The 20,731-nt window shown below is 41.6% G+C and overlaps 1 protein-coding gene across 9 annotated transcripts in view; it reads left to right on the top strand.

Annotated features, from left to right (window-relative positions):
- fbrsl1 (fibrosin-like 1) overlaps positions 1–20,731 on the top strand; it is a 299,572-nt gene that overhangs the window by 89,304 nt on the left and 189,537 nt on the right. Inside the window, exon 1 of one of the 9 annotated variants that reach the window (XM_088618299.1) lies at positions 731–750. The exons of 7 other annotated variants lie outside the window; for them this stretch is intronic. The gene's annotated coding sequence lies outside the window, so the exon portion shown is untranslated. Of the gene's footprint in view, positions 1–730; positions 751–2,922; positions 2,944–20,731 lie in introns of those variants that run through there. One more of the 9 variants, XM_088618300.1, reaches the window with a different exon arrangement.

Here is a 20,731-nt window from a genome sequence, read left to right as displayed (position 1 = left end):
GATGTGCATGTTGTTTTTAATCACTATTGCAAACAGAATACCGTGCATTTACATTTTGATTTTCAGTTTTAGTAGTAGTATGCATCATTATTTACCATGATTTTGGCTTACTAGGCTATACTCTTGCTTTATTCATGGTATTCATGTCTAGTAGAGAATATTTACTTCAACAAAGTAATGTGTTTTACCGTTTTATTTTATTGTAGTATGTAGTAGGTAGTTTAGTCCTAAATCCGACCAAGTTAGACATGGTACGTTTTATCGATAGTTTTATTCTAGATTCTTTGAATAAGTCAGAGGTGTCAGAATGATTACCCAACTTGAGAATGCCCTCCTGCTCAGGTCTTTTTTTCTTTGTGCTTTTTGTTTAATTGCTAAACTTGTCACATCATGTGGGGCCCCTTATCGGCAGCAGCTCAAGTGATTGTTTGGTTAAGATAAGGCCTCAAGGGTGATAAAGACCTGATAATGTTCCACTGATTGCTATTGCTGCAATTCTGAACATGCTGCAAGTGAACAAACTCTGAACAGTGCCCTGCAGATAACCAGCAAGAAAGAAGGAAAAAGGATGTCACTTCTGCAGTTGAATGCTTTATATGGGTCCAGTTTGCAGTGGTACTCTGGCAAGTAAGAGCCACGGCTTTTCATTTCCATCCATTTTTGCATTTTTCTTTCATGTTCCCCCCCCCCCCCTCGTCTAACATGGAAGACGAGGTGTTTTGGAACAAGAGGTTGGCAGCAGCACTTAAGGTACTTACGAACCCACTAACAAGGGAACAGCGTTATTTTAAACCACTAAGTGCTGAATGAATTCACCTCATAGCTTTAGCTTCGGCAGTCTTTTTCGTGTTCCTAAGGGAAGCCATCGTGTTTAAGAATTTAGCTCCCCATATGCGACCTAAAATAGTTTATGCATACTCCAGATGGCTCACTGTGAAGGTTGAGTGTGCCAAGTCTTTTAAGGCCTACCTGTGAAACACTTTCTCTTTTTTTATTGTCAGTTACAGAGAGTGATGAAGACTTGTTGAGAACAGCCCACCTGGTGATACAATTTGTGTTGAGGATTGATTTACACATTCATCTTGGATTTCTTCAAAAGCAAAAGCCGTTTGAACGTCTTTGAGCTACAGCAGCTATAAATAACTGTATTTCTCCGCTTTTGCTCGCTGGGGTGGGGTGGGGGTGTGTGGGGGGGGGGGTGGCGTTATCTTTCTGTGCCTTTTGTTTGATTCGGAAATTACCATTTCATTATTATTTTAAAAAGTCATGGCTCTTCTGGAGTTTTTCCATCTTGGCCTCGGAAAGTAATTCGCACTCACAAACATGGAGGTGTGGTGTTCCAGTCCACATCACGACTTCTCTTTATCCAATTTTCCCATCGTGCTTGCCAGATCTGAGTTTGGGGACTTTGCATATGATCTCTGTAGAAGTCTGCGCTGTAGGTGTGCAGCTTTTGACAGCTTTTTCCATGTTTGCCGATGAAGTGAGGGCAGAAATTGCTCAACCCAGATAAAGTGTTTGATAACCAAATTATGACTGGTGATTGATTATGGTGTGAGCTGGTGATGATGTTCATACATTAGATTGAGCACAAGTTCCAAACAAAGCATTTTTTTATACTTATGATGTAACCGTTTCGTGGTAGGAAGAATATAATTTTTTGTAACACATCAGACAACTCAAAAATAATCCCCTTGATAGTGATGCCAATTATCTGGTAGCTTTTCAGACGTTTGGTTGAGCTGTGGAGTAAGAAGTTGACAGTTTAGTGAATACAAATAAAGGGAATTAAAATGTGCTCTGGTTTCCTCCCACAGTCCAAAGACATACTGGTAGGTTAAGTGGCTTCTGGGAAAATTGGCCCTGGTGTGAGTGTGTCTGCAGCAGACTGGCTTCCCATCCAGGGTGTAACCTGCCTTGCGCCCATCGCTTGCCAGAATAGGCTTCACTCCCCAGCAGCACGGAATTTGAAGAAATGGTTAGTAATTGGAAGGATGGAATACACCTGAAGATACAGTTTACAGTACTTGTGTAAGTATGTCAAATGTGTATATTTTAATTAAATATACATTTTTAGTTTAGTATTTATACAGTTGTGTATAATACATTAAATTATTTTTCTGGGACATCTACGCTACAAAAGGAGTGTTCAGTGAACTATCATTGACCATTTGTTATAATTTAACAAATAATGGCAGTTACATTTCACAAGTAAGTGAGTAATCTTGTTTAAGGTGCTTATATCTTCACCTGCATGAGCTTAATTACTAAGTAATGCTTTCACGAATTACTGAGTTACAGAATTTCAGTTGAACAAATCTGCTTTTTATTGTTCGCTTACCAAGCTCGTGCTTGAGATAAGTATAAAATACAGAAGTCTGAATGATCTGTTGTAAATATATATTTTTTTAAAAAGCAAACAAAGATTTCTCCATCCTTAATAGTTTCATTGTGGTTTAATATAATAAATACGGTTTATGGCTTAATGCTAATAAGTTTAAACAGAGCTGTGTCGTAAAGTAAGTGCATTATCTGGTTCAGCTTATCGGCTTTGACTGCAGAGGACAAATAACTGAACTGATCTTTTTATATTTGTGATAGGGGAGGGAACATGCACTTAGTGACCATGTGTGTCTGTGCCTTGTGTGTTGGCCTCTCCATTACTGCTTTGCACCGACAGCCTGTTGAAACAGGTTGCAGGAAATACCTTCTCTCCTCTGTCCTTCACTTTGTGGACATACATTTCAGTTTCCTTCCAGATTGAATTTCACAGCCAGTGTTTCCAGGACATGTTTAGCCTCTGATTAGATCGCTGGCCTGAATTGTTTTCCATGGCTGAAATGTGAAAGGCTTCAAGTCCTGGCCATCTAGGAGACCTTGCCTGTGAAGAGGCATGTCGAGGCGCCGAAAGCATCATTGCAGAAAGTCACTTGCAGGAATAAGGTACTTATGCCAAGGATCACTTTGTGAAACTGCCAAGACGTTGTGGGACAATAATCACTTATAGTGATCTACGTAGTGTGTGAATAGTTGTTATGGAAATTAAGCACTTTTAAGAGGTTACGTTTTTCCACTAGCCTTTTATTAGTTTTAAAAAATAATCCCTTAAATAATGTGACTTGTAAATGTAATGGATTGCTTTTTTACAGTAATGTTCCCCAACATTGTTCAAACGTCTTTACAGTCAGAGGTGTTTTTCTGCCGTCACTTATCCTTTCTCAGTCATCATGCCAGTATTTCAGATCACTTCCAAATCTCTTGTAGTTCGCCTGTGTTTTTTTATTGTTTCTACTGCTCGGTGTTTGAAAGAAATGTACTGTATATAATCCTTCCATTGTCAGAAACACACTTATTCCTGGTGCGACTCATAACCAGAAACCAGGAGTCTATCCTGTAAACTAGATACTGGGACTACACCCTGTTTGGAAGTCAATCCAGGACACACAGATGCACAGAGACAATTTAGGAACACCAAGCTCCCATCTAAACCTTAGCATGTGGAGACAAGGTGAACATTCAAACTCCATACAGACGGTGCCCCAGTCCATAACTTAACATAGGTCTCAAAAGCTGTCTGACAGCCACCTCTTAACACCCCTCTATCACATCGAGATTAAGCATCATCATTTGCTTCATCAAAAAAATCAAGATACTGCAACAACTGAATGTAAGAATAAGAGTAGTGCCGCGTGTAAGAGGCAGGTTTTATTCTATGTGTATATATATGTGCGTGTTAGATGAATTCTTACAGCACTTTATGATGCTTTGACGTAATTCGCAGTTGACCTTTTTTAAGTTGCAGGCTGCTTTGGGGCTTGAAAAGCAAAAGATGGGAATGAAAGGTTTCTGAACATTATTGCCTTATCTATCGAGAGACACTGAAAACGTGAGCCAGATTTCCTCTTGTGGCCTCTAAAGGTTAATTAGGTGGAATGACTGGAGAGGGTGCTAGCGAGAGAACTTTTATCAAATTGGCAGCCAAATAAAAAGGAGCGCACTAGCTGATTTTACCATGTTTGCATAAGTCTGCCGTGAATTTACTGATGCACAGTCCGTGTCAGGGGACTGTAAAAACATTTCTAATGGAGATGCACTGTAACAAGTAATGTTTGCTTTGAGCCTTTTCCAAATCAGAAGGGCAGCCCTACTGGCCCCTATCTATCAAAACTGTTTGCTCAAGGGCGTAATTGGTAACGTTTGTTGAGAAAGGAGAAGTACACTAATATTGTTCCAAGAAAGTAGAGCATAGCCAGATTTTTTCATGTGACCTGAAATTTACTATTTCAACTATCTCAGTAGCTACATAACATTGACAAATTGCCTGGTGTTCGAGGACTGCGATAGAGGCTTGTCTTTAATTTTTGATCATTTTGTTTAGAGCAAGTAGTAAGTGTCTTGTTTATATACTCAACTCTTGACTTTCAGCAGTTCTCTTTAAGGTCTTTCAAACTAAAACGTGTTTAATGTGTTAAGAGGCATAGTTGCTTGGTATATCCTTATAAGGTATATTTGATACAGAAAGAAACATTTTGTGTGTGATATATGGCAGTTGTTAATTTGATTGTGCATTTGATGTTCATACAGTTTGTTAAAGTGGACATACGATTCAGGGATCCTGTAAAAGACTTTTAAGAATGTTTTGTAGTGTAGCAAGAGAAAGCAATCATGATTCATTGTCGCCCACCTACCCTCATTCCTGGCCTCAGGTGGCTTAGCTGGCCTCCAAATCAGCTACACAGCTGTAAATAAAGTAAAAGCTTTCAGTGCATCTTGACTGTTCCTAATAGCATCAAAAACCCTGTCCAGTTTTTTATTGTTTCCTGTTCAATCAATCGCATGAACTCAAAGCTTTTTCCCAAGAAAGGAGAATGGAGAATTCCTATAGATTGTTTCAAAGAATGAAAAGAAAAAAAACAACAATAAAAAAAAACCCACATCTATCTACTGCGGCTTAGCAGTTGGGATCGGATTAACACACTCTGTAAGCCTCTCTGTGCTTGGTTGTTTTTTCCTGGGTGGATCTGCTGGTGATCACCAGTGCTGTTGGGTGGGTGCTGACCTTGAACTGCTTCCAGTGGTGTTTGTATCAGTCAGGTGTGCAGCAACAGGCATGGGCAGGCTGGAGCGCCCCTGGAGGTGTGACAGCAGCTTGTGCGGTTGTGGAAACCTCACTTGATGAGATGCCTGCCTGCCTTCATTACTCAAACACCTAGTAAGCCCTTAAGCTGCAGTATACCTCAATTCATAACCAGGCGCTCAGCTGTTCTGGGGTCCACCGTGCTTTGTAGAAGATTATTGACTTTAAATCCCGGCTGTGCACATTCAAATCTCTGCCCTTTTGAGTTCAGCATCCTCCCCTGGCTCTGTTTTTAGAGGTGAGGGTGAGTGGGAGGATAACGGCTTTATGTCGGCCACTTGCCTTGTGACTGTGTAAGCTTCACAACCTCTTCCAGGCTATGTGACTCAGAATTTCCCACTACAAACTTCAGATAACAGAAAGTAGAATAATTACAGTTGTCCAAATAAGGCAGTATGTTCATTTTTAATGAGTTCTACAGCTATTGTTCTATTACTGGATAGAACGTATGTTTTTTGTTTTATCTGTGAGTCTTGTCTTATAGAAAACTAAACATTCTACCATCTGATTTGCAACAGCTTTCATTTTTTGCCATTATTTCCTGGCCATTCAGCTGACCGTTTCTCTGCGAGCGTGGCAGGAATGGAGTGGGTGTGAAAATATAGTTCTTACATGATTGGTATAGTATGTTTTAGCTATAATGTCTTCTAATAGAGTTTATAAACTGGTTTAAGGACCATATAGACTGTATATGCCAATACAAAGTAAGAAATAGTTATCAAAAGCCAAAAGAGAAACAATTCTCCAGTATCTCTGACCTTAATATAAAACACAACATTCCTCTCTAAAACAAGATCAGTGCTCTGCCTTTGTTGGTGCAGACACTTTTGATAATACCTCCCAAAACAAGATACTTGTCTGGCTGCTAACATTCTTAAGCAATCTAGCTTTGGAACAGAGCTAAGCAAAGTGGTTTGGGAAAAGCTCTTGTAATTATATGTGGGCTCCTGCAGTTTAGTTTGGAGTCACATTTGGCTGCTTTCTGAAGTTGTCTCAGACGTCAGCCACACTTAAATTACAGCATGTATTCTGACTTTGTCTTACTCAATGACCAGGCTTTAATTGCTACAGCGTAGGTGTTTTAATGATATACAGAGAGTCACATCTAAGTAAAATGAAAGACAGTCGATTCTAAACCTTAAAACACTCATGAAAGCAACATTGGACTCTCAGAAGGTGCAGTCAATTGTTAACTTGGAGTCAGATGTCAAAACATTTATTACCTGGCTAGCTTTTGGAACAGCGATTTTAAATAGTTTCTCTTCCAAGATTTTTAAATGGTATGAAGAAATAACTTCTAAAAAAACCTTGTAAGTGTGCCAGTTACTTCAGTCAGAAGTGAGAAGGGACCATTAAAGATCTCTTCAGCCTTCTCGCCAAATATCAGAGCTTTGCTGTTTTGCATTCATGTTCAGATGTCTCTAAAGAATCTCAGAACGCCATTGAAGCCTGCGACTTCGTTGAACACAGCAGGGTATTTTTTTTTTGTTCAAAGTTAACATTAAGCGTACAGTACAGCCTGGCCTGTTATTCAGCCTGGCAGCTGTGACATAAAAAAGCATCACCAGAAACAGAAAAGCTGTTTCTCCAGAAGGTCAAATAAGCAAAAAAAATGTCATTGTCGCTCTGAGAGATTGTGGTTAATCCTTACTGAACCGTACTAGCTGAGGACATTAGGAAAGTCTTAAGAAAACTTAGAAAGTAAGTCACACAACAGTTCTGTAGACAAACACCAAGCCCTCAGTATCTTATTTAATGCACCTAATGCGATGTACTTTGATGTGCTGTTTTTGTGAGTATTGGGCAGTGGCCAGTATATTGTGAAATGATGTGATGGCTTTGTATCCCTCCCAAGAGAAGACCAGTATGTGCTCTTAGTCGCTTGTAGTGCCCTTTCCTTCCACAGTAGGCTGCAGCTTGCGTGGCTCCGAAGACTGCATGTACATTTTATTATAGAATGAGTATATGCATGGTTTGCTTCGATATGCGATATGGTGCAATGTCTTTTTCTTTTTGCTATGCGTCTATCAATTCATGGCTTAAAGATTCTTTGCAATTTAATCATTGTGTTACAGACTTACCTCCCAAAACTAAAAAAAAAAAGATAAAAACCTAATTATTTCTGGGACCCCTTATAGAGGCGTTGGCCACAACAGGAAGTCAGCAATCTGGCTGTGCATCACAGCAGGAAGTGTCTGTGGTAATTGTGTGAAGAGAACAGAAAAATAATGGCCTGTTGCCTTATTGAGCTGCTCTCAACACTTGTCATGTAATCCGGTCCCAAGGAAGATATTGCCAGAAATCAGTCAAGAATGGCTGATAATCTATCCACCAGCACAGCCCATAATCAGTCTTCTCATAACATACTGCACACTGTAGGATGAGTCATTGATTCTTTTGCTAGTTTCAGAAAAGAAGGCATTAATAATAAACCAAGGCTTAAGGATACTGTGGTTTAGCAGTCGTGCTTTTTTTTGCATGCCATCCGTGTTTCAGGTGCTGGCTCTTTTGGTACGCTGTAATACATTTTTAAGGTGAAATAATAATAACAATAGGAGTAAAAGCCGAGGCGCGATCCAGCTCCAATTTGATTGTTTACAGAGCACTGAGCAGGTAAATGTCATAGCCAGACAGGCACTGATCTCCCCGTCTGTACTGCCGCTCTGGAATTGATTTACAAATTCTTTGATCCCTGCAGATAGGACTGCATTGAACTGTTTTCTTGTCATTTGAATAAAGAGGAGCCCAACCTAAATGGCAGCAGACATGCTCAAGGGCAGCTCATTGTACTTAATGACTATAAAAATGGCATTCATTTTATAAATTGTGCCAGTCTGCAGCATTTCTTAGAATAGCTTAAATAAGCATGCACACTATCCAGTATGTGTATACTGTATGTAGTACCCACACACACTGATACGGTCTGTTTTCATATAATGTATAGGAATGTGGTCAAAACCTTTTCTCCAGTGTTGAGTCCCCTGTATTTTTCCCCCTCTTCAAAACCCATTTCTGTTCTTGGAGGGGGCTCGTTCGTTTCTGCAGTGCTGTGTGAAACGTATACTTCTTCAAGCCTTAATTGGCATTCTTCAAAAGTAGTACAGTATTTTTATCTCTCTTCTTCCCGCCTCCTCCTGCACACTTCAGACCCTGTCATTGTCGTGCTGTTGTACTGTGCTGTTTTAGAAATGTATCTTCTTGGGTTTCATCTTCTCTGCTGTCTGTTGCTCTTGGCTCTCTCCTGTTTAACTGTCCTTCTTGTTATAATCCCATTTAAGCAGCAATTTCTTGAAATGCATCTTTTTTAAAAAAACTGAATAGCATCTAGATTTCCTGGTTTAAAAAAATAAATAAATTTGGACTCAAAAATACTAAAATGCAAAAATAGGTTTAATAGACACTGTTTAATTTTGAATATTTTGTTGGGCGTTATGACGAAGTCAGTCTGTAATTTGCATGAAGCCAGTGCTCAGGGTTTAAATATGAGATGCAGAATGTAGAGTGTTGTTAATCCAGAAATTTGGCTGAATACATCAATGGCATTACAATACAGATAATTACATCTCTCTCAAGACATTGTTCCCATTTATTCATGTCCCATAAGTGTGTTGAAAAGAAATGCTGTAGATGCTCTAATATTTTGTCATCAGGTAGTTTCACAAACGCACTGAAAACTAGAATCTGATGATCTAGGGTTAAAGAGTATTGACTTCATGGGCTCTAATGAGCATTATAAAAAAATCCATGAAACATCCCAGTTTAGATTGCAGAGTCTTTCACCAAGAAGTTCAAGTATAATACAGTGGTTGCTAACCCGCCAGAAAGAACATGAAATTTCACTCAACTTTCAATTTCACACAGTTTTACACTGAAGGGTAACATTTTTGTGGCATAATTCCATGGCAGTATGAAATCAAAAGGTACAAAAATGATGGCAGCTAACTGACTTCCAAGAGGTGTGATTAGTACAGGCCAATGAAGCTCATGTTAATAAAGTTAATGGAGGGTGGGACTTTTTTGCCCCCTCTGGTCCTGATGCCCATGTTAGAATTTATGGACTGCTGGACACTTATTTTTGTTAACCCACCTTTTTGGAATACTCAGTTGTGCGTTTTTCACATCTTCTCGGCTCGCAACAGAGCATGGGGGAAAACAAGAGGAGGGGTAGGCAGACTCTTCTGGCCTCCCCACCTTCCAGCTGCTATTCATTCAGTAATGAATACCTTTATTCTTTCAATAACGAGTGGCTTTTCCTTACATTTCAAAATGTTCCTTGAAATACTGCTTTTTAATGGAATATGGTACTTTTCACTGCACTTCAGAATAGATTGTGTTTCTTCACCATCTGAACTTACGTATCCATTTTTGGAGCATGACTACTATATAACCAACTCATGTGTGCCTAAACTAAACTCAGTATTATATACAATAATATTGGAATGTTAGGTGTATGAAATTGTTTTTTAACCCCATGCATACGTCTGTGATGTGTTTCATCTGTTATGTACATTATGTACAGGCAGTACTGTCTTCTTGGACTGAAATATTCTTTACCCTAGGCCTCTTTTTAAAAGCCTCTGCTCCTTTTTTTTTTCCTGTGATAAAAAATATGTGATAAATAAGGGCAACGCACACAAGTAGGTGTTGGAGACACTTTCCAATAAAACGTTTGCTCTTAGAATATCACGTATCCGCTTAAGGCTGTGCAAAGTTTGCTAAGCAACACAAAGTCCAGATCAAAGCCTAGCTATGTCAATGGTGCGCCAGGTGAAAATGCCCAGATCTTGAGCTCCTGGGCATAATTCGGCCGGGCCGAATATCCCGGTGAAGGTTCTGAGGCTTGTTCTGCAGAATCTACTCCATGCAAATCAGTGAAGTTGACACAGTGTGGTGCCAGCTCCTGTCTGAGCTGCAGCGTGTGGCTGCCACCTAGTGGTGTGCCAGACCGCAGTGCTCCTCATAAGCATGGCAGCCCCTCTCACAGTCTTCAGGGGCACAGAGAGGGGATCTGCACCCTTTTCTCAAGACCCTGCAAGGACCAGACCCCTTGTCTTCAAACGGCTTCAGCCGGCTATTGGTTTGCAAGCTGCTATTAACAGTAATGTGATATTTGATTTACATCTCTCAAAGATGTTTGCCCAGGGAGACTGCAGGTTATGCCCCCATGTACTGTATTTCACATCTTCTCTTTCATCGTAAAGAAAAGGGGGTGTCCTAGATTTTCATAAGTCTCCCAGAAGCATGAATAACAACATAAAAGGGTGGTGCCTCTGTGGCTAAGGATCTGCGCCTGTGGCTGGAAGGTTGCCGGTTCGTATCCCGCGGCCGGCAGAGGGATCCTACTCCGTTGGGCCCCTGAGCAAGGCCCTGAACCCCAGCTGCTCCAGGGGCGCTGTATAAATGGCTGACCCTGCACTCTGACCCCCAAGCTTTTCTCCCAGTCTGTGTATCTCATGCAGAGTAAGTTGGGGTATGGGAAAAGACAAATTCGTAATACAAGAAATTGTATATGGCTAATAAAGTGCTCTTTTCTCATCTTATCTGATAAATTAAATTAAGGAAATTAAAGCAACCAGGACAAAAACTGATTTTAGCATTTGGGGAGGCCTGTTGTCTCCTTTTTTTCCCCAAGATTTATACCAAGTGACATTTTATTGTTCCCTTCATGAGAGGAATTACAGGACAGTTTAAGATGTATAAAATATAAGGAAGGCAAGCTTTTGTATCGGATCATCTGATTTTCTTTTCCCTGCGGAAAGACTCTTCTCACTTCAATTTGCGATTAATTAAACATCATAACCTCCCTACAACTGTGAAGGGTAGTGAGACTGTTCAATGCGAGATGAATTCCTGCTGTAATGCCTGTCTCATGGTATAGGAGCGACTCTTCATTATGCATTTCATAGAAGCACCTCAACGTGCTGGAGTGGCTGATTAACTGGACTGTTGTGTTAATTACAGGGCCATGGATAGAGAGGGCAGGAGGCTTTGGAGCACAGCCCATTAAGATGCAAAGTTAAATCCCACATAAGCTTATTACTTCTCTGTTATCCCTTTTACCACAATAGGTTTATCCATTGCTGGGTGAAGATCACAGTTGAGCTTCGTACCCAGACCAGGTTTTTTAAATCAAGGATGTTGTTTGTCATGGCTCATTTGTTTGCATTGAGTTTTTTGGTCTTGACTTAATTTGGAAAGAAATCTCAGTGGGAAAACGGCAAACACTCGTCCAGCCAGAAATGTTCAAGACGGGCCTCAAGCGCATTGGAGACGCCAGCCGACAGAGGATGACGGGAGACTTCAAGCTGGTCGTCTGCCTGCAGAAGTCTGCAAAAGCAGATGCTCCGACTCGGGTTTTTCTTTTCCCTGACAAGTACAAAAGGGTTTTTTCTTTTCTTCCCCGGGGTGGGCTGGGAGCCTTCAGCTGTGAGTTGTATCTGTTCCCAGCAGATCTTTCCTTCTGCCTTTTGAAAAGGCGCATGATGAGCGAAGATACTGTGTGACTGCAGCCACAGATCATTTGGCCACAGTCATTTGTATTTCCCCTTTCACGAAACACGGCAGGTACATATTTCTCAGCCCCAAAACACATTTCCACGTTGTGCGTTATGCATTTAAACTATTTTTCTGATAAGTATTTTTCAGCACAAACTCGAAGATGCTCCGCTGTAGAATCTTTGTCAAACGGAGAAACGTGTTGGCATGTTGATGACTTTGCCTTTTCCTTCCACTTGCAGTAAACAAATAACTCCCTTAGTTTATGAACTAGATGTAAAACGTCCTGGCTTATCGTAGCTGTTGGGCATGGTTTGTCATGGCACGGAGGGAAATAGGCAGAGGGTTCATCTGCATTCGATTCGCGGGACGTCAAGTCGCCTCGTGATGCGCGTGTTATGGCAGGACGTCTGCTCTTTTCAATTCCTGATCATCCCAAGGTCTGTTCTCAGCATGTGTCGTGGACATGTACGTGTTTATGCCTTGAGCAGTATGACAAATGTGTCACAGCTTATTATTTTTCCCAATGCCATGGCCTGTTGGCAGTCCTTTGGATGAGATGCAGGTCCTTCTGCAATTCTCCGCTCCAGAAATGTGTCCTTTTTTGTTGTTGTTGTTGTTGTCGTCGTTTCACTCGTATCCTTTAGTCAAACCTTCAAGATCGAGGGTACTGTAGGTCTTTGACTGGGAAAACATGAAAGCCCCCTTTGCCGCCTGTACAGCTGTTGTAATACAGTGACAGCTGTCAGTCAAGTGGGTCATGATGCAGCTCTGAAAACAGGCTTTTTCTCTCTCTTTGACATTGAGCAGCCTTCTCTAATACACCATGAAAGGTGAAGCACGAGCAGTGAATTATATCAAGCAGTATGTCAACATATATCATTCCTTTTTTAAAGCTGTGATAGTCATTTCGGTTATCCCACCTGGAGAACCCCCACCAGCTGAGGGATTGACTTATCTGCCCACTTTTTCAAGGAGCATAGCTCAGCTAAATGCAGACCAGGTGCATACGTCTGGGTGAGTTTCCTAATGTCTTGCAGCTGTGCATTTCAGGATCTCTTTCATCTTATCAGCCCGTCAGGATTTCTAAATAAAGCCAGTTACGCCCAGTTAGATGCACATTGTTTAGCTGATGACGTTTATAAAAGCTGGGGCGGAATCCAGAACTTTCTGGGGAAAAAAATAATTTTTATTTTCTACCAAACTTATACATGCTTTTTAAAAGCACTTTATATCTAAAGATGATACATTAAAAACCATGTGCCATTGCGTCAGACTGAAACAGTATTTAAAATATTACATTTCTATATAACAGTGGTTCTATGAAATTTCTTCAGACCTTTAAAATACTATAGAAAGTAGTATATGATAGTATATACTGTAATATAGTTCTGAATGTAGCAGCATGCATTTAATTCAGAGGCTATTTAATTAAATGGCCAGGCATACAGAAGACTGTTATTCCATCAGCACGGCCACAGTGGCAGCAATGGCAAGAATTGCTATGGGATTGCATTTATACACAGTTAATGAGAAAGTGACTCTCCTGTTAAGAAGCAAGTATGAAGTTGCGTGTGTCACATGTATAGTTCTTTTGCTTCTAAATGAAAAGGCAGAGGAGCATATTCCTGACATATTCCTGTATTTTTTTGGGTCCGGGTGTCTGTGACACTTTAAAACATCCATATTCACAGTTTATTTACACCACCAATAGACCGTAAAAGTTTGATATCCTGTCGTGAACTTAAATTTTTGCAATTAGATTTATTACAGTCCAAACAAACATGTGCTCCTGGTACTCTAGATACAGAAGAGCTCTGCACAGCTGCGGTTTTCAGCAAGGATCTCGAACGAAAAAGCTTCGGTTTGTTCCCTTCCAGCCTCCAACCAAACGTGTTAATCTTCCACAATCTAGCTGGATTGTTTCTTACATTGTGTTTCTCATTTTTTAAGTAATTTAGAGGAATTCTTTCATAATTAAGTAATTATAGTACCCCCAGCTTCACTGTATTAATCATCCCACCTCTTTCTTTCCTTGCCAAGTTCTCTCAAAAGGTAACAATTATTCAAAATATACAGTAAGCCATCTACACGTCTTGCACACCCTCTGGCTTTTGCTCTTTAACATTTTTTTTTATTTCATCCCACTGTTGGGTCTGATGAAAATAGAGCTGCTTGCGGGGATGCAAATTTGAAATTCTGTGACCAGAGAGGTTTTCTGGACCCAAAGAGGAGACATTCCCACTTCTCCACCCCATCCATCATCATCGTGCTGTGATGGCTTTGATTCAGGTTACTTCTTGAGAAGAAGTACATTTTCTTTTAAACATAAGCAGCCTTTGAAATGTGCACAGTCATTTGGCATGCTCATGACCTCTCAAGTTTGATTTGCTTTTCTGTTTCTGCTGTTTGGTCAAGTAAAGCTGTATGTCTTAAACTTGTCAGACCCACGTTTCTTGAGTTTCAGATAATACCCCATGATTTGAACATGGTTTGGGATTTTTGGTGCAGATATCCAAAGCTCCTTTTTTCAAAATCGACGAAGGGAAACAAATTAATGAAATATCCAAAAAGCCTAACATTTCAGACCTTCTGCATTGGGTTTTAATGCAATCTAGCATGGCAGCACGTGAACGTCCAGTAAAATCTTGACGGAATATGGGACTGAAGGGGACAATAACTTGTCTGCTTGGCTCTTTAATTTCTGCTGATGTTAGATGGGCATTTGGGTAATAATTCAAACGTAGCAGTTCTGGTTCCATCTGGCTCTTTCCTTGTGACCGAGATTCCTTTTTGTGCCTTAGCTGCACTTAACCTGTCCTTAACAAAAGCAAGCAGCTATCAGAACACCAGCAAGGAGCAGGCATCTGGGGACCCACTATAAGCCACCTGCCCAGAACTCCTACATACACCCCTTTAGAGTTGGCCTTGGTGTGGGGCTGGGATAGCATCCAAAAATGCACAAGGGCAGGAAGAATATTCAAACATCAGAAGAGTTGTCTTCGGCCAGGCTGATTCATTTCACATTCAGCATCTGTCTTCTATTAAAATCAAAACCTCCTCACTGTCTTTAAACTGACGGCCTGCCTCTGCCTAGATAGGATCCACTTTCTTGCTCTGAAGTGAGCCCACATTATCTGCAGTGTGCGTTAAAGCAGGAGGGCATATTGCTCCTCTTTGGGCTGGAACCAAAAGGCTTGCTTAATAGGAAGCAGCAGTACAGCTACACACAGATTAACAGACCCTGCACCAAGGATACCTGTTACACTTAGGGTAGATTGGACTCAGGGTGTTTGTCTTTTTGGGCTCTTGTGCGGAAATACATTTTTTGTTAACTGTCGCCTCACTTCCGTGCCTTGCAGTTAAAGCAAAACGGGTATTTTGTGTTTTTTGACAGTGTGGCAAATTAAAAATAAACTTTTTTTTTTCTTTGAATTGCCATTTATTTCTTTCACACATCCAGTTGCAGCTCTTAGTCGTTTAAGCCTAGTTTGTAAACACTTTATAATTTAATTAAAAAAAGATCAGTTCCCAGGTTGTGAACGAGACACTGGCTTCAATATCAGGTGTCATCTTTTGCAGAGAGAATGTTACACTTTGATGAACCATTCAGTGAATGTGATAATAAGAATAATACTTTTAAGTCTTTTTAATTGGTTTGCAAGCCATTAATTTGTGATTATAACAGTTTTTCCCCTGTGCACTCTATGGTTATGTTTTCATTGCTGGGGGAGGATTTTCGCGCTACTTGACTTTTCCTAGGATTTTCAGTCGTAGCCTTCATTTACATAATCATCATAAAATCACAGCGAGTTGTAGAGAGTCGCAGCGCGCGCCTGTTACCGTCAGTTGGGTAGTGTGACACCCCCAGTGACTCATAACGCTCTTAATAGCCCCTACTACTCTCAAATCTACGAAACTGGTTTGATTTTCTCGTAGTGAGTCGCAAGTCGTAGGGGTGGGCAGTGAGCCAGATGTGTACTTGTGAGATAATGTGCCCATTATATTACACGTTATAGTGCAATACTAATTTGTTTACGCTATTTGTTTTAAAGGCTTTAACTGTGTTTTATTTTCTTAATTGGTTCTATATGTATAAAGAAGAATTATAGTTTTGAAGATGTTTATTTGTGGGATAACGATGCCCGTGTTACATTTTTCAAGATGTTTAGGTGCTTGTTCTCCATGTTGCTTGTTTACTTTCGTGCGGTGCTCCTCTTCTTATTCCGGTGTGCTCCATGTTGATTGGCGGCCTCGCGGTACTTTCGTGGCGCAAGACGAGATTTGGAACCGTGGTGAAAAGTCGTGAGGGAATCGTGTAATTGCTCACCCCCTGCGGTTCCTTGGCGTATAGTTTGACACCCTCTAGGACAGAAAAGGCAGCGAGATTCGGCAACTGCAGTCATTAAATTTGACATGCTCTTCGACTAGAAGTCGTGTCGAGTCCTGTAGCGTGATGCCGGCTTGAATTGTGTCTTTCTCTACCACATCTGGCCCCTTGGATGCTGAATACTGATAAGCAAAGAAAGAAAAAAGGGATTGTATGTCCAGGTGGTCCCTTCAAATAGTCTCACAAGCAGGTATGCTTGGAGCAAAAGAAAACTCCAAAACTTATAAACCCGGGTTCTTAACCCCAGTCCATAGGGCTGAGATTCCAGTGGGTTTTCTGTGTCTCCTTGATCTGTCGACAGCTCTTCACCTGGGTGAGGGGTTATATTGATCCAATAAAGCTTTAACTGCTCCCATTTATCCCTCTTCCACAGCCTTCAGATTTAAAGAGACACAGAAAACCTGCTGGATTCTGGACCCAGAGGTATAGAGGCTCCTTTTTAGCAGTATCCATAGCCTTATAGTTTTTGCAGTGGAGAGTATTTTGGTAAAAAGTGTGCTGCTTGTGTGCCCGTACCGGGAAGGTGAACTCGGATTCGCCCATTAGCAGTTATTTCTCCCACAAAAAGATTTGTCATTTCAAGATGTTGTAATATGGCCTTTTCATGATTAGGCTGGGCGGTAGTCGGTGGATGCTTTGTCTGCTGGATTCACAGCTTCATGTATTTTATTCTGTTACCAAGTGAAGGACCAGGAAATTCTTGTTGTATCAATGAAAGTCGCGGTGTTTGGACAGCGTCAAGGCACATTTCGCACTCATGGAGGGCCTCTGTCAGTAATCCTCGTCTTTTAGCTTTGCATCCTGGTCGTTTTTAAAAAGGGAATCTTTGACTTGCAAATTGCCAAGCATAACATATGGGGTGCTTAGATAAACCACAGGAAACTAGTAGAAGATATAATTTGCTGTATTTGAATTCTGAATATTTGCAAGCCATTTTCATACTTTCAGTGTTTATATAGGGTTGCTCAGTGGGAACCAAATGGCCTCTGTGTCACTAGTGACAGGTGCACCACATATTAAAATAGCCTACATGGTCATATTGTGGCTTTGAACAATGTGTGTGAACTGCACATATGCACAAGTGGCCTTGAAGAAAAGGACCAAAAAGAGAACTAACTTGAGCCTGTGCTAATTCTATGTTGCTGAATTTCATTTTTAGAGGCTGAAGTTAAAAGCTTTCCTGATTTTCGCAGGGTTGGAATTAAGCAGCTATCACCCTTAACCTGTGCATAATTTATAGCTGTAATGCTCAACAAAACCTGCAGTCCGCTGAGCGCAGTAACAGGCATCGCAGGCATGCTGTAAACGACATGCACCTTGCTCGCTGTGCTAATTACTCTGTGGCAGGTGAGAGAGTCGCAGGGGAAGGGAGATGTGTGAGAGATTTCGTGCCCTGGAGACAGGTGGTTTCGGGAGAGTTTGTGTTTCCGAGCAGGTGCCCTGGCACAAGCAGATGGAGCAGTGGTTGAAAGACAAGGCCAAGGGAGCTGGAGAGGATCGGTCTCTCTTGGTTTCATCTGCTTGAGGAAGGCCCTATGGGACCAGCCAGAGAAAAGGAGATTAATGTGTTGTGGAGATGAAATGCCCCCAAGACTGGCACACTAGGGCAAAGGGTTTTCAAGGGCTGTCTGATGGCTGGAACTTGAAGCAGCATCTCTTTCCCTGGGGATGACCAAAAGAGTGTCTTATCTAGCCCCTTGTTCTGCAGTATTGCAAAGTAATATCCTGCCCTCTCCCCTTGACTTCTTCCCTCGAGGTTGCTAGCGTGTGTACATGTGTAGGAGGTTTGGAATTTGATTTCAGTTATTTTAAATGCAACTCAGGGATTTTCTTTATTTGCACAGCTGACGTGTTTTTCTGCATTCAAAATTCTTGAAATAACCACGTTGTTCAGGCTTTTAAATTGCTTTCTACACCAAGACATTTTAACCTTGATTGTAACGAGACTGAAGCATAATAACTAACTATTTAGGCAATTTTTACTAGCTAATAAGTACGGTAACTGGATTTTTTTGGCATGTATGATGTGTAAAATATTTACATACAGCATCATTATGTTAAAATGAGCCTTAGTGCCTGGATTATACAACGTTAAACAAAAGGCACAAGATGGACCAGATGAACAGAAATATTTGTGATTGCGAGCTTGGACTAGCACATCATTCACTGCACTGTGTTATGTAAAGGTCTCATCTTGACACAGCACGGGCGTGGAGGGACACAGAATAAATAGGAAATCCAATCAAATGTTAAAAGGCAGGGGAAGTGTGAATGATGGAATAATCCTCTCAGCTGCTCATTTTCGCGCCTCAAAAGTAGTTTTGCGACGCACTGTCCTTGGGCTGCTTTTCAGCCAGGGCTTCTGGGGGCTGAACTCAGGCTTGCTCTCTGGAGCCGAGAAGCAGAGGCAGTGACAGTGTTAGCTCCTTTCCCCCCGGCCTGGAAACAGCTGCAGCTTCTAAGCCTGCAGAAAATTAAGGCAGATGAATCAATTTGGCCTGTGGCCCTAAAGTGCATTTTGCGATGCTCCAGCCTGCGCGGGGGATAATGAGCCGATAGATTGAGTCGGTGCGCTGCGGCTCGGAGGTGGGCACGCCACTGCGCCGCCGCGCCTCCCGGCAGTAGCAGTCCGTCTGGCTGGGTTAATGGGGGTGAGGGTCCTTTGCACAGGACACTTTTCAGAACAAATTAGAGGAAGAATTTGTATCCTTTTGGCCTGCCCCCTACCTCTCCCGCTGCCTCCCCCGAAACGGCGGGGCTCGGAGACGAGCCAAATGTGACAAATGGCAGTGTGTTTTACCGTAATGAGGACTGACGTCGCGATGATTCGAAAGCACAGCCGTGGAAAGCCAAGCGCAGCTCCGCGGATTGCAGGGGGTGGGGGGGAGAGGTGAATATTCCTTGCTAATCCAAGGTTGAAGTCGTCTGAACTCTCTTGGGTTGAACGCAAAGGGGACCGGGGACTGTATAGACTGGAGCGTTCCTGAAAGAGCTTACTTTCAAGGTGAAGGAGATGAGAAGATCACTAAATCACCTCCCGCCGCATTTACTAGCTGTGAGGCTTTGGACTTATCAGCGCTGGGAGAGGGGAGTCAGCTCAGTGCAATGAATTCTGATATTTCTTAGCAGCCTGTCAGATGTAGCTGTGTTTTCCACAGGCTACGGTCTCATGCTAAATCGAGCAGTTCAGTGCAAATGAGCAGGACCCAGGTCAGTGTGCAACTTGGGGGAAATTAAGAAGCTAGAGGGCTCTTTGAAGATAATTAAAGAGCACAGAGCAGGGCCCCTAGAGAGCATAGACGCGTTCATAGACACGTTCAATACAGAGACTAATGGACCTAATTTCCTCCGCATTATTCATGTAAAACACAGACGTTACTTGTGTATTTATATTTCCGTCGGCTTTAAATGAACCAGATTTGTGAATGCTCAAGCTTAACCTGGTTAACCTCAACTTGTGCCAAGCATTCCAATTTCTTGCAATAAAAAGGGCATTTATCCACTGAGTTCCAGGGTGAGCAGAACTTAAACCAATTCTGTAAATATACAGTTTGTTCTGCCGGCCAGTGCATGCCAATATAGAAGAGAACAGAGGTGAGGTTAGGAGTTTTGTTTCAGTCAGCAGCTAGTACAAAGGCCTTTGGAGGACACGCTGTGTTGTTCGAATTGAGTGCGATAGCTGTGTCCTCCGTGCTGGAGAAAAAAAACAAGGAGCAGATCTAATCAAAACCCAATTTACACAGTGCCTGGATTTATCTTCGATCTTAATCACACTTAAGTTGTGCCAGGTGCCAATTTCTGTCAACTGCGATGAAATTCTGTCTCACTGTTGAGTTCAATTTAGCCCGTCTTTGAGAACAATAGGTTAGAAAATACACACTTCTAACAGACCACATTATCGAGCTGGATGGTTAATTAGACCTCAGCTTTTAATCAATAATTTCCCTGATTGCTGGGTTAGATACATAACAGCGTGGCACTGGGGATAATACATGCTAGTGTTTTTTTTTTTAGTTTTCCAAAGCAGATGCTCATCTTCGTTGAAGATTATTAAAAAAAAAAGAAATTACACATTTCTTCCACCTCCCTCCTGTCTTCTTTTTAATTTTCCGATGTTACTTTTCTGTGACACACATAACAGGACTCACTAGCCGGCCAGTGCAACAGAGAAGAAATGAAACTCCCTGCTTGCTCTTCTTCTGTTTCTTGAAGCCTTTTGTGGATGCCCTGACTGACAGAACATTCTGGTCTGTCATGGCTTCAGTGCAGTTTGTGCTGCGCAACTGCATCTCATTGCTTGCCTGAGCCAACCGTTATAGAAAGCTCATTTGTTTGTCCAATCAGCAGGTCCCTGACTGTGGCTGGAGTAATTGTGGAAAACCGTGTCCATTTGGCTCACTGCTTGCTGGCAGAAGGGCAGGAGAAAAAATCTCCAGCTCTTCAGGACCAGGTGGCAACGTACAGGACCTGTCAAATCGGCTTATGACCCTTTTAATTCAGCTCAGCCAGGGGCTGTGGCAGAGAGCGCAGTCCATAATTGATATTTACTGTGAAAGGTTAATTGTAGCAGCAATCTGCTTAATTTACAGTCTTGATAGGGTCTTTCGTGTTGTCATGTAGCACCAAGAGGGACTAATCTACATGCCGCTTTAAAGATAGATTGTACCCTTGAGCTCTACCACTCCTGTCACCTGTCAATGGAAAGCAAA

This window comes from Lepisosteus platostomus, chromosome 24, assembly GCF_059453375.1.
Source record: "Lepisosteus platostomus isolate fLepPlt1 chromosome 24, fLepPlt1.hap1, whole genome shotgun sequence".
In the NCBI taxonomy this organism is placed as follows: Eukaryota; Metazoa; Chordata; class Actinopteri; order Semionotiformes; family Lepisosteidae; genus Lepisosteus; species Lepisosteus platostomus.
The sequence above is the reverse complement of the archived record's forward strand: the minus strand, read 5'-3'. Positions and strand labels throughout refer to the sequence as shown.